General features: G+C 38.7%; 1 long non-coding RNA gene across 4 annotated transcripts in view; it reads right to left on the reverse strand.

The window, feature by feature from the left end:
- Positions 1–228: 228 nt before the first annotated feature.
- LOC310901194 overlaps positions 229–14,004 on the reverse strand; it is a 51,252-nt gene continuing 37,476 nt past the window's right edge. For all 4 annotated transcript variants that reach the window (XR_014585629.1, XR_014585630.1, XR_014585631.1 and 1 more), the window contains 2 exons: positions 5,268–5,393; positions 229–3,598 (listed from right to left, as the gene is read on the reverse strand). This is a non-coding gene — a long non-coding RNA (uncharacterized lncRNA). The remainder of the gene's footprint in view (positions 3,599–5,267; positions 5,394–14,004) is intronic.

Below are 14,004 nucleotides of genomic sequence, written 5' to 3' on the forward strand. Positions count from 1 at the left end.
GCTTCCAGATGCAATTTTATTGCTCCCTTACCCACATAATGAAAACTAAAAGACACTGTGGAATCCCTTTTGAGGCACCACAATCAATAAGTTAGGCAAATAACCATCAAAAAGCTTTTTTATTGCACTGCTGACTTTAAAAAAAAAAAAAAAGAAAAAGAAAAAAAAAAAGTCTTCCAGAACAGATACAGGATGAAACTGAAAAGTTTAATAGTAGCAGATTCACATTGGGGATGTTATCATGTCTCCTGAGAACTTTTCTTTAAAATATGCATAAACACACACAGGATACAGTTTGGCAAGTGGAACTTTTCATATTCTACAGAAATAAAGTGCGATTAGTCAGTTGCAATTCAATTACGTTTGTGTGCTAAAAAAGGCTGCTGAGAAAAATTACACACTGTTTATTCCCAATATGAAGTACTAATACAGCTTTAATTTGATATTCCATAGCCTTTCTATAAATTCAGCTTACATTTTTTTCTTTGTTTATAATAATACACAAGCAGCAAGGAAAAAAAAAAAAGAAAAAAAAAAACCACCTTTGCATTCTACATTGAAGTAAATTCAAGACTTGTATCAGAGAAGATTTGTTCCTAACACTTAGACTAAAATGACTGACTTTGGAAGGCTAAATGAAGGAGTTTATTTCCTACTATTAAATTTTAAATGTAGCAAAAGTTTAAGATTCAAAGTCATCTTCCTAACAGAAGGCAATGTTCTAATCTCCTCTCAAAGTGCATCTTAATCCATGAAGACCAATTCTCCCTTTAAGCAAGAGATTTTTTTTAATTATTCCATACTATATTTTCACCATAAATCCTTGAAACTTTTAGGGTTGTATCTTGGCCCACGCAGTGTCTTTAGAGACAGAATTTGTCCTAAACCACCAAAATGAATGGAGAAAATTAATGTCAAGATTCAAAGTTTTACCTGTAAATCTCATATTTCTGAATGTATCCATAGAATTATAGCAAATGCATCTGATCATCCTCAATTAGGTTAGTCTGTTAGAGTTCAAGGCAGGGAGTAAATCAATTCACTTCAAAACTGTGAAGTACCCCAGGATTTATGTAAATGGTGACGATTCCATCATGCTAAAAAACTTCAAGTCAGGAGAAAGTAAGAATAAGCTAAACAAGTGATTTAAAAATAATAATATTAATAGAAATTATCAAATTAGTAAAAAAATAATAGCTTCAGCTGGTAGAAATTTCCCTCCAGAATGTCCCCATCCATGTGAACAAAGAAGGGGAGAGGAGAAGCCAGTTATCTGTCTGGAGCTCCATCTTGGGAAGGTTGATCTCTAGACCTTCTGTCTTGACAAGTTTCGCCCCTTTCAGGACTTGGCTGTCCCTGGGTCTCCAGCTTTCAGTCATACAAGGTCATATAGTCTGAAATACCTGGATTTTCACCTTTCTCTGCCCTTGGTTCTTCAAATTCTTTTTTTCTACACTCAATCCAATCTCAGGCCACTGCAGCTTTTGAGTTATTCATTAAAATAGTCTCCAGATGAGCACCGGCTGTTGATGTCGGACACCAGCTGGCTTCTCCCTTGAGTGAGACCACATGACACCATCCACTTCTTTTGCTGGTATTAGTTCAACATGCATTGTGTTAACCCAAGGTAAGAATTTGTAGCAAAACCTGTAGCTGCTGGCAGAGGAGAAGCATTTTTTTTTTATCAGTGATGTTTTTCTACATATTTTCATGAAGAATCCAAAAATCCTTCTCTTCAAGCTGAAGGTTTTCCCATCCATCTCATCATTACACTTAGGGAATTTCAAGAAAAAATTCCTGGTCATAGGAAGCACATTCCTAAAATCTCCAAACACCCTACGTGGTGGGTTTTTTTTTTCCATTCATTTGAATGAAATCACCCACTGTAACAGGAATTATTCAACATCTGGCATTTAAGGAAAATAGCATAGCAAGAGAGAGAAAACACTTCTCTTATTTTTGCAGTAGAACACCCTGGTCTTTGAAAGGTATGCTTACAATGATGAAGATCATGTGAGCACCTGCCTTCTAATGACAGCCTCTGTCCTTTTACATGTGTTGTTGAGACCAGTCTTGAAACCCCAATGCTGCTATGAAAACTGTTGAGATTCTCTTATTCAATGGAAAAAATATATATATATTCAACAAAAATGACAGTTTTAAATGCATTTATGTTTCATTTTGAACCATGGAAACTGTAAAATGGAGTGGGTACAGCTGCTAGAAGTGGTCAGGAGAGGTTGCAGTAGCAGGCAATCCATCATAGATATTGAGATGTGGAGATGCATGTATTTTGTAACATAATATTGAATATGAATATCTATGTGCTGAGTCATTAACAAAGAATATAATTAGATAAGCATCATGAAGACACTCACATATTTTGTAATATATTATAAAATTCAAATGTATAGAATCATAGAATCATTCAGGTTGGAAAAGACCTCTAAGGTCATCCCGTTCAACCTTTAAGCTAGCACTGACAAGTCCACTATTAAACCATGCTGCTAAGCTCTACATCTACACCTTTCTTGAAGACCTCCAGGGATGGTGACTCAGCCACTTCCCTGGGCAGCCTATTCCAATGCTGCACAACCCTTTCAGTGAATAATTTTTTCCTAATATAGAACCTAAACCACCCCAGTGGAACTTAAAACCATTGCCTTGTCTTATCACTTGATGCTTGGGAGAAGAGACCAGTCCCCACCTCGCTACAACCTCCTTTATGGTAACTGTAGAGTGCGATGAGGTTTCCCCTGAGCCTTCTGTTCTCCAGCCTTAACAACCCCACCTTCCTCAGGTGCTCCTCATAAGGCTTGTTCTCTAGACCCTTCACCAGCTTCACTGTCCTTCTCTGGACACGCTCCAGCACCTTGATGTCCAATTTGTACTGAGGGGCCCAAAACTGAACACAGTACTTGAGTTGAGGCCTCACCAGAGCCAAGTACAGGGCAGCAATCACTTCTCTAGTGCTGCTGGCCACACTGTTTCTGATACAAACCAGCATCCTGTTGGCCTTCTTGCCCACCTGAGCACACAGCTAGCTCCTATTCAGACAGCTATTGACCAATACCTCCAGGGCCCTTCCCACCGGGCAGCAGATTATCTACAAGTTGTGTGGAGAAGGACACCTACACCTTTTAATTTCTTATCCAACAAAGCATATGAAATTAGAAGAAATAATATAAAATGAAATGGATAAAAACCATGATTAATAGTCTGCAGGGGAGAAACTCACACTGTTGGGTGGACAGTTTGGCATGCATATTCTTTCCCATCTTTAATTCCTGTGATTCTACGGAAAACGCTATTGACTAGATAGAGATGAGGCATACATAATTGCATTATGTCACAATTTTACGCTTAGCATCTGGCAATGATTCTTTCTCCAAAGTACAAAATTCAGATATGACAACAATGAACAATGAATCTGATTCTCATCTTCATTAAATTGGGTTTTCATTGCTGTAATTTCAGTCTATTTTTTCTCCTAATATTCAGTCATTCTGGTATCAGCTGATTCAGGATGTGAATAACTAATTAGATTTGGATGGTTTCATGCATCCCAAAGAGGAAACTGAAAATTGGCTGAATACTTCTGAAAAAAATAAATAAATAATGTAATGTTAGAAGAGTCAAGATGTGCTGCTCTGTAAATAAAACTGTTTTTCACATTTTATCTAAATTGAGTAGGCAATATATGCTTGCTTAGTAACCTCATGTTTTAGGTTACTGGCTGGTTTCATTAAAAGTCAAGAGGCAACTTCATTTTTTATGGCCCTGAACCATTTGAGAAAATTTTAGAGCCAGACAGTCTTTTGTACGACAGCCTCCATCATCGGGCATAAGTAGCAACTATAGCTGTTAGCCTCTGCGGTTACTTCTCCAGCTATCCTATCGCCTTACTGTATGAAATCTCTCTGCTACCTTGCTAATCAGGACCCATCAAAATTACAATATAACAGTAACTTTTCTGAGAATAAGACATTCAGAGTGACAAAGTGCAATTGTTTTTGCTTGGACTTTAAAACATATTGTGAGTGTTGAATGTCACTTGCCAGGTTAGACAAACAGATGTTGTAATCCAGTAACTCAAGATGTGTCATTGAATAGGTCAAAGCTTGTACAGAATGAGTTTTATTCTGTTTCAGTCTCCTTTTCTGAACTTTTTTTATAAATACTTTTTACTTAAATTACCTCTACTCTTATTTTTATTGCAGAAATCTGGAAAGTGTATTAATAAGCAGGTTTGAAATAGCTAGAGATTAAAAAACAAAACAAAACAAACAATAAGAGCTATGAATATTTTTTTCTTTTGCAAGGAAAGCACTGGCATGTCATTCTTCCTGGCTTAGACGAGGAGCAAAACATTATTGCACACATCAGGTACACTCCGCTAGCAAATTAATTGTGCTTGTGGAAATGACTGCAGGAACTGATGTTAACTGGGATGGACTAACCCATGCTCACACCATTTATGTCATCCTCTGAAATAGGGTGGCTGCATGCAAAGTGTCATTTGGAAAGGTACCTGGGCCATACAGTCTCTAACACAAAGCTCAGCAATGGTTTGGGAGAGTTCTAGCTCTGTTAGCATACTGACAGCTAAACTGCATTGTCAATCAAATTCCAGTGCCCAGGAATGTCTACTGGCACTATATGGGCAAAGGTATTACTACCTTCATCCTTCCTTTCCCATTTCAACCTACTAGGACATTAAATATGTTAGAATTTCTTCTGACTAGCTGAAAAGGTTACGGACAAATTCAAGTTGGGCATGGAGAAACCGAGCTGATCAGATTTTTATCCATCATGGAGAAACCAAGCTGATCAGATTTTTATCCATCATGAGAGTTGGAGCTGGACTCAATGATCCTTATGGGTCTCTTCCAACTTGGAATATTCTATGATTCTATGATTCTATGAGAGTATAAGAGTAGATCTAGACTTCTCTAACTGTACGTTTCTTGCATTGCACTATTGCACAATTCTCACTGATGTGAGGATTCCCTCATAGCTCTTGACCTAATAATTTTCCTCTCTGATTCTTTTCCTTCATCTTCCCTTAATATTGTTAAAATTACCAGAGAACTAATCTAGCTAAATCAGAGACATACTTCAGTAGATCTAGCTAACACTGAGTGCAGTCATCTAGTGACACAGCTATGTTGGTCCTGGAAATGCAGAAGTTCTGTGCTTCCTCATACAAAGACACCAGTTTGCTCAGAGAGAGAGAAGGATGAATAGTACTGCAGTGATAGTCATACCTTTTGTTCTTCCATACTACTGTTTTCTTTACAGCTTTTCTTCCTCATTTTTTTTCATATGGTAAAGTCTGGAAAATAGTGCTCGGGTGAGGACTTGGCTCATCTTGAAGGTAACTCACTGCAAGGCTTGTAAACAAAACAAAGGCAGGGAGATTTCTTAGAAGTTTGTACTACTTTGCTTGAAAGGTGCTGTAACCACTCATATCAGTCTATTTGAAAACAAAGACTTTTCAGAAATGTATTCTCTTTTCAGAAAACATTGAATTTTCGTGTGTCATTATTGCTCTTTACCACAGACTTTAAGATATGCATCATTGCTAACCTGGTGGACACAAAACCTTCTGCTGCATCATACAATTAGCTTCTTAATTCTCACACAATCAAGCACCTAATGTAAGAACATCTGTACCAGCTACAATTTGTGACAATCCGTGTTCAACATATTTTTGCATTATAGCAATTTAGATTGCAATCCTACTCCCTGCAATGGCCAAAATAATCCTGTCGTTGACAACAAAAAAGCTAGATCTGATCCAAAAAGAATAGCAGAGACATTGTTCATCTAGTGATAACTTCCACCAAGAGAGATTTTCATGTTCACATTTAGGGTTCATTTCCTGTAGACAGTTAAACACTAAGTACACAGAAAAATGGAAAAGAACCCAATTCCATTTACTGGCATGGATTTAAGGTCAATAGATTGCATTTAAGCTGATGTAAGTAAGAATAGAATCCAGCCAACTGAATCGAACCCAAGGCCCATAATATTTTAACATTTTCTTCCTTTCAGATCATGTGTTACGGTATTTCTCATTACATTAAAAAAAAAAAAAAAAAAAAAAAAAACATGCCTTCAATCTATATTCTTCTTGTATTCACATGTCTTTCAATTGATGATGTCAATATCACAACAAGTCCATTACAAGAATATATGTTACTAAGCACTCTATTTAAGAGAATTTTATTCTTGATGGATTCAGATACTTTCAGGCTTTATGTTATTTCCATTTTGCACACTGGGACAGTGCCACATAAACCTGCAAAATAAAAATACCAGCACTGAAATGAACGGTTTTTAACTCTGACAGCTAGAGAAAGAAAGGAAAGTAATAATCAGGAGCTCAGCTATAATTTTTAATGCCTTATGGAGGGTCTGAATAAGTCTTTTACTCCAATGTTAGAGGAATCCATTGTGATACACTTGGACCTGATTATTTTGCCTTTATTTTGCTTTGTAAAGCAGTCAGAATCCACTAACCACAGTTGTACTGTTCTGTATTTGCACTGACGTCAATAAGATCAGCTTCCAGATTGCCTACAATTTTGTTGACCATAAAAACTTTGACCATCATTAGAAATCTGGTCTGCTCATTACTTTGTGTTCTGCTGTCGTAGGACTGATGGTCTTAGCTCTTTCCATGGGTATACCAGGTCTCTGTACTCATCAGCAGATTGGTCTTTTGTGCAGACCACTGGCAGGATCAATCAAAACCACACTCTTCCCTCTAGCAGATTACTGAGGAAGTTGACTTCTTATGAATATATTAAAAATACGAAGAGAAAATGCAAACAACCAGCCAGAGGGCCTTAAATGCCTTCTTCCTTCATAGCAATTGTAGTCATTCACAACCCAGTTAAAAGTCCTCAAGTCCTTCTGTCACAGCTTGACATCATGTCAACCTACCTTTTTGGTTGGTCTGCTCAAAGAACACTCGTCTTCATTTGTGCCTCTTCTGCATGCTGACGACTAAATAATGGGCTGCTCTATTTCCTGGGCTGTTACCAAGCTGTTTCCCCTTTCCACAGGCTTAGCACTTGCTACACTGCTCAGGACTTATCTTTGAGATACACTGACAAGGAGCACACAGCGAAGGAGGAATGCGCTATTCATTGAGCACAGCAGGAGCACAGCCATCCTGCTGATCAAGACATAGACTGAGCTGTGGCTGACTCTGTCTCAGGTTTCCTGTTTGTGATTTACAGCGCATCCCCTAGGTCTGTAACCTTACAGTCATTATATTTCATCTACTGATACGTATCTTTCCCTCCACCAACAGGTTCACTACATTTCCCCTACCACTGATTTTGACTGACATTTGATTACACATAGTTGTAATGCAAACTTCACTTCAGACTAACCTCAGCCTATGTCCCAGAGATCTTCCTTCTTAATCCCCTTTCCAGGTATGCCATTATATAAAAACAGCAATACTGAGTTAGACTGAAGGTTTGTCTGTCTGACACTGTCTGCCATTAAAATAGCATAATCAACATAATCATAAAAGCATATTGTAACATTGTAGTACCACAAATAGCATTTTGTAATGCAGGCAAGTTAAATATATAAATAATAACAATAAATACAGATGCATATTGTCACTTGTGATATAGATTCACAAGCAGGATGCAGAAAAGCATGTGCAAGTAGTAAAATATGCAAAATGAGAAGTAAGGGTGTAGAGCATGCATGAAGGATGTCTGATTTTGCAGAATTCCTGCAAAACAAGTAAAAACAAAACAAGACCTGATCCCAAAAATAGAATGTCAAGGACAGATGAGATCACCCCCTTTTCTTTGGGGGATGGGGCATAAAACTTCAAGGATGGGTGAGAAGAAATGAGGAACACAGCCTGCTCCAGTTCTGGTTTCCCACAACAAAGCACTTTGAGGATTGGCCAACTCAACCTCAGTGACTCAGGACCATGAGGGACCATAGCCATCAGGATTAACTAAACCAGCATCAGTTCTATGTATATACTCACACTTACTTTGGGATAATCTCAAAAAGGACAAATTGATTTGTATATATTGTGATAGTGAAAGTGATTACGAATTAAATGTTACCCATATGCATTGCTAATAGATCTCATTTTAGTAAAGAGTTGTTCTGAAGTTTGAAACTGGCCTGATCTGTCAGTCTTTTAAACATTCCCATCACAGCCATCTCTAATTCCCTAAGTGATGCATAGACATACATAAATGAAGGCATAATATGCTTGATGACTGCTTGTTCTTGTACTAGAAGAGATAGCAAGCATTGAAGTCCTCTCTGTCCTTTCAATGTCATTCATGATTTTGCAGACATCAGTCAACTACTATTCTTTCCAGGGGTGTCTGAAGAGTCCTTGCATTCTTATTTGTTCCAAAAATGGAAAATGTTTTTTTATCTTTAAACATCCTATGACCTTTTTTCTAAATATTTTTCAGTTCTGATGTACTCTTGTAAAATGGAAGAAATACATTTCCTGAAACTTTAGCTCACCATTGACTAAATGGTGAGTCCACTAACAATGTGCACTGTTTTACTTTTTATTCTTCCTTTACTAATCCCTAACATTCCATTTTCTGTTTTGCCTTCTTTTGCTCTTTCTTGTGGGTACGGCAAAAGAGGCCTTCCTGTCTAGCATCTTCAAATGTTAGTTAACTGGTGTTATATGTTGCCATTTAATAGAGTTTATATCATATTGCATGGGTGCTTCCAGTTTACAGATGAAATTAAGGTCATATTTAACCATCGTAGGATCAAGACTTTCAGTTGCAAATAACTTAGAACAGGAACTTTCCTAACTAAATCACTAGCTGAGCTATGCTCTCTGGATTTAAATATAGCAGCGGGAGAAAGAGGAGAAGAGATATCCAGAAAAGAGCATAGGTTTTTCAGAGTTCTTGTATAATGCTACAGAGAAGGCTACAGAGAGAAGAGGGGTTTGGGGTTTTTTAATATAGTTTTGGTTGGACATTGGGATACCAATAGTACCATATCCTGTTACAAAGGAAAAGTAATTAATGTGGCAGAGAATGAGAAGTGTATTTCTGTTCCTTTTCATTGCTGTTTTTAACACACCATTTCTTTTGAATTTTGTTTGGTTTCTTAGAATCCCACTCCTCCACAGAATTCCCAGGACTCAGCACTCTTCTGTTATTAGTTATTCTTCCTGCTGCTTTGCTGGCTGTAGTAGCCCAGTAGTTACTTCAGCTGACAACAATTCAGCTAAGTTCCAAATTATTTTTCATTATGGAAAATGTGTGAAAAGCAACAAAAGGAGAACAGACTTCAGCTGAGTCTGTAGAATAATATATATGCTGTCCATTAAGCCCATGATTATTCAAGAGATCATAGGAAATTATTGCCCTTGATAGCAGTCACTATATTCAGCTACCCTAGAGTTCCCTTCTGTTCCTGTGTGTTTGCAGGATTAAAGCTTCAGAGTGTATTTAGAACAATGTTTTTTTTATATATATATGCTGCTATAGGACCAGGAAGTACTGACACCGCATGCTTATTTTCATTCTAGACACTATGAAAGGGTATTTAGTAACATTAATAGGAAGGTATATATAGGTATGCCATGATTGTAATCAAACATTAGGAAGGCTGATGAAAGCAGAATTTTATGATTGACTAAGAAATATACAAATATATATAATGGAAGGAGACGGGAAATTGAGTTTAAACAGCCTGTTTCTTCTAGAGAAAAACTTATTCAGGCTGAATAAGAAAGGAAGATATCTTTCATTATTACAGAAATTCATCAGTTACACTGCAGCACAATTTAGGTTTCAATTCTATAAGACACTTCAGGAAGATTTAACTAAAATGTCACACAGGAAGTTACCAATAATTTCAATATTTCTGTTAGATTTTTCTTACTTGTCTTTACCAGACATGAATATCAGATTATCTGCATTGTGAAAGTGGAATAGTCTATCACCTTGCACTCTAAGCCAGTCAGCCACTGACAACCCCATTTTCATTTTCCCATGACCAACAATAATTTACACTTTTTACCCCAATAATTGATTTTAATAACTATGGACCCAATATTTCCACCTTTATACAAAACAGAGTCCTACACAAAAATAAATAAATAAAACAAAATAAATAAAATGAAATATCTGGAACAGATATTTCTAATTGAAACTACAAAAGAATTTTGGGCAGCCAGTGTATGTATTGTCCTAGTATTGCCTGTCCCTTCACATCAACCCAGTTTGGTTCATCAAGAACACAGCCTGAAGAGCATTTGTTACTTAGGACAACATAGTGGTTTATTAAATTTTGTCCCTATATATGCTGTCCTCAGTATTAAATTATTCTTCCCACAATGCAATTTCTCCTTGTTTAGGAAATCTCTTGCACATAAATTCAAACACAAACAGCTTTTTCTTCTACAAATATACCAATAAGTCCCCTCACTTTATAGGAAATGGCCATTTTTCCTTTATCTATGCATCTTTACTTTGTTGGATTAATAACTGGTTGGGTGGCCAGCCCAAAATCAGAAATAGAGTGGCGAGCAGCACTAGGGAAGTGATTGTCCCTCTGTACTCAGCTGTGGTGAGGCCGTACCTCAAGTACTGTGTTCAGCTTTGGGCCCCTCACTACAAGAAGGACATGGAGGTTCTGGAGCATGCCCAGAGAAGGGCTACGAAGCTGGTGACGGGCCTGGAACACAAGTCATATGAGGAGTGGCTGACGGAGGTGGGGTTGTTTAGCCTGGAGAAAAAGGAGGCTCGGGGAGACCCCATCACACTTTACAGTTACCTTAAAGGAGGTTGTCGCAAGGTGGGGATCAGTCTCTTCTCCCAAGCACCAAGTGATAAGATGAGGGGAAATGGCCTCAATGCATTATGAGAGGTTTAGGTTGGATATTAGGAAAAGCGTCTTTACTGAAAGGGTCGTGCAGCATTGGAACAGGCTGCCCAGGGAAGTGGTTGAATCACCATCCCCGGAGGTCTTCAAGAAACATATAGATCTTAGTAACATCATCTGGTGGTGGACTTGTCAGTGCTAGATTAAAGGTTGGATGAGATGACCTTAGGGGTCTTTTCCAACCCTGAATGATTCTATGATCTATCTCACTACTGATCAGTCTCCTAGTTATGGAAAATCTTGCATTTACATTTGTTTTTAAGGACAGAATAGCTCTATGCAGCTGAGCGTAAAGTAACATGCTTGCAACATGCATATTTACCTCTTTTCAGCTGTCAGTGTAACGCAGTTGGGTCTCAGTGCGTCTTAGGCAGCCTTACATACACATAGCAAGGACTTCAGCCATTATCTCACAGTTTATTTTCCTGCCTTTTGTTTTGTTTTGTTTTGTTTTTCTAGGAGGCCCTCATGCATGAAAAGAAGCTCCTAATAAACTCAGGAAGCATATACAAAGTGGAAGCAAGGACAGGTGACCTGAGAGTAACTTAGATACAATGCCTGAGTGAGCAGATTAAGGCAGGAAATCCAAATGTCACCTGTTGTATTTGGCAAGCCTTCCACTATGAGATGAGATAAGTGGACAGTGAAGTGGGTTAAAAACTGTTGTCCTTCACAGGATGGAGATATAGGCCAGCAGGAACCTCATGCAGCTCAACAAGGAGAAGTGCAGGGTCATATACCTGGGGAGGAACAGCCTCAGGCACCAGGAGGGGATGGGGGTCACCCAGCTGGAAAGCAGCTCTGCAGAAATGGAGCTGAGGGTCCTGGTGGATACTACGTTGAACATGAGTCAGCAGTGTGCCCTGTGGTAAAGAAGGACACCAGCCTCCTGGGCTGCATTAGAAGTGTTGCCAGCAGGTTGAGGGTTGTGATCCCTCCCCTCTGCTAATCTGGTGAGACACGTCTGGAGTATTGTGACCAGTGCTGGGCTGCCTGGTACAAGAGAGACATGGACATGCTGGAGTGGGTCCTGCAAAGGGCTATGGAAATAGTTAAGGGCTTGGACCATTGTTATACAAAGAGAGGCTGAGAGAGCTGGAACTGTTCAGCCTGGAGAAGAAACGGCACTGCAGATCTTAACAATCTGTATAAATAGCTTCTGTAAAGAAAACAGAGTCAGGCTCTTGTCAGTAGTGTCCTGTTACACGACAAGAGGCAATGCGCACGAAGTGAAACACAACACTGATAGTTCCACTGAAACATAAAATCTTTTTTTTTCTTGTGAGAGTGATTGAGCACTGGCACAGGTTGTCCAGAGAGGTTATGGAGTCTCTGTCCTTGGAGATACTCAAAACCCACCTGGACACAGCTCTGGGTGAAGTCAATTTGAGCAGAGTTGTTGTACTGGATGATCTGCAGAAGTTCCTTCACACCTCAACTTTTCTGTAGTTCTGTGAAATGACCTGAAAGAGCCATCTCCAAAACAGCAGCTACTGCAGGCTGGAGTGCATGCTGCTGTAGGAGCTTCATGTCCCTATCCTCACTCTTCAGGAGGGAGAAACCTGCTCTTATCTGGTTGATTTAGGCAGGAGTGGTACCAGGTGCTGTTGTTGCCTACCCCCTTCCTGCTTAACTTGTCTGCCATGTCTTGTAACTGAGACAACAGTAATTTTCTGCACGGAAATCAGCTTTTTTAGACGATTCAGGATCTGCCTCTGACTGAAAGCAGCAGGAAGCAAGTGCTTTCTCTCCATGTAGGAAGTGGAAAAACTTTTGATCAGGTTGCAAACACTGAATATGCCTTATACTCTGTTATGTGTTTAGCCTGTCTGTGACTTTATCATAACACCTAGGCTGCAGTCTTGAGATGGGGGAGCTCAGGACAACACTCTCTTTGTTGGAGGAAATGGTGTTTTTTTCTCCACTGAAGTGCTGTCTAATACAATATTAATATTAATCTAATGTCTAAACAACACTTCAACAAATCCAAGATGATGTCCAAAAAACCCCACACTCTACAGTCGACAGTTGGTACAAACAACATCTACCCAAGGTCTGTGTACTTCCTCTTCTCCTCTAGGAGAAGGAGGAAATTCTTCACTCAAAGGGTGGTGAGGCACTGGAACAGGTTGCCCAGAGAGGTTGTGGATGCAACATGATCTAGTGGATAGCATCCCTGCCCATGGCAGGGGGTTAGAAGTTGGTGACCTTTAAGGTTCCTTCCAACCCAAGCTGCCCTATGATTCTATGATTCCTCCCAGATTGGACTCCTACATACTAACAAGGAAACACAGCTAGGTGCTATCTACCAGCACCATCTGCTGTTACCTTAGAGAAGGTATCTTAGGTAGGGAGGTAGGTAGGTAGGTAGATAAATCTGTCTTGACACTAATGAGACCTCAGTCCTACAGTCACATCTACATGGATAGCTCTTAGTTTATATGAAATCCCAAAGATCCTTTGTGGATATAAATCCATGTTCTGGGGTTCCATATTGAAACTAGTGTTCACATATGCAGCCTCCAATGACTTAAAACCTATTTTCATAGCTTTGGTTATGCCTAAGACACTCTCTCCATATAAAGAAGATTGGTTTAGTAATTATGATGAATTAGCACAATACTTCTGTAAGCGGTGGGGATTTGGAGAACTTTATTGTCTCCTTGTTTCTGCTTTTGCGGTTGGTTGCTGGAGGTAAAGCAAGAGGGAATCCTTCCTCATGCCCTTCAGGGGAGAGCTGTCTCCTATTTAGGCTGCTAAAACTTCAGAGTGTAAAGGAAACGAGCTACCACTGAATGAGGGAAAATTCATTCTTTATTGTTTATACATATTCTGTGTTTGAGCATTTTAAATCCCTTTATAAAATTAAATGATGAAACAAAACAAAAGGGGTTGTTTGCTTGTCTTAACATTAATCACAGGCACAGCTAGAATTTGACAAAAATTATTCATACCATCAATTTTTAACTGAGATTAATTGATCTTTCAGTACTGTGAACTAACAAGACTTTCAAGGAATTGTACAGTACTAATTAGAAAAGAGAGCTTTCAATGGTTGCTAAGAAACAAGTATATATTTGTAAT

The sequence above is a fragment of the Anser anser genome (genome assembly GCF_964211835.1).
Source record: "Anser anser genome assembly, chromosome: 1".
Taxonomy (NCBI): domain Eukaryota; kingdom Metazoa; phylum Chordata; class Aves; order Anseriformes; family Anatidae; genus Anser; species Anser anser.